We start from the raw sequence: 776 nt of genomic DNA on the forward strand, positions 1-776 counted from the left end.
CTTGGTTCAGGTGTTTACCCTCTGGTCTGGGTACAGGATCCTCTCTATGGGGCATTTGTGTGCCTTTGTTTAGCATGGGTTAAGCTGTTGGGAGGGGGGTGAGGAGTGTATGTCTTCCCTGTCTGGTATGGGGTCAGGTTGTTGGAGGGGAGTGTGTCTGTCCCTGTCTGGGTCAAGGGTTGGATGGGAAGATGGGCTGTGTATTTCTCTCCATCTGGAAAAGTTCACTTCCCTTTCTGGAAAGAAGCCAGTGGTGGGGGGAGGACTCTGTCCCCATCTGGAGCACACATTAGGCCATGGTGGGGGTTATATATGTAGCACTCTCCCTGTTTGGGGCAGGGTTGGTGTGTGGAGTGTGTCCCCCTTTGGCATCTGAGTGAAGGGTGTGGGTGGGCAGGAAAGTTTCTCCTTTCAAATATTGGTTGGGGGGGTAAAAGGTGTGGGATGTAATTATCCTTTCATACTCTGAAGGGATGGGGTTGTCTCCTTGGCTGTGGTTTGGGACCCTGGGGTTTGTTAGTAGGTGATGGAGGGGTCTTCACCTTAACTGTCTTGAGACACAATGGGCTATTGTTCTGAGAAGGGCGGCGGGCTTTAGGTACTGGAAACACACGAAGACAGTGCCAGCTTTTGTCTCAGCGGAATGAGCTTCGTCATAATGAACCAAGAAAAAGGCTGTCTCTGCTAGCTTGTATGTCACACTTGTACACTATTCAACATGGTTTGCCCTGGACCTAATGTTCTAGTTCCCCATTTGTTTCCTGATCCTTCAGCTA

This window comes from Hemitrygon akajei, chromosome 18, assembly GCF_048418815.1.
Source record: "Hemitrygon akajei chromosome 18, sHemAka1.3, whole genome shotgun sequence".
Taxonomy (NCBI): domain Eukaryota; kingdom Metazoa; phylum Chordata; class Chondrichthyes; order Myliobatiformes; family Dasyatidae; genus Hemitrygon; species Hemitrygon akajei.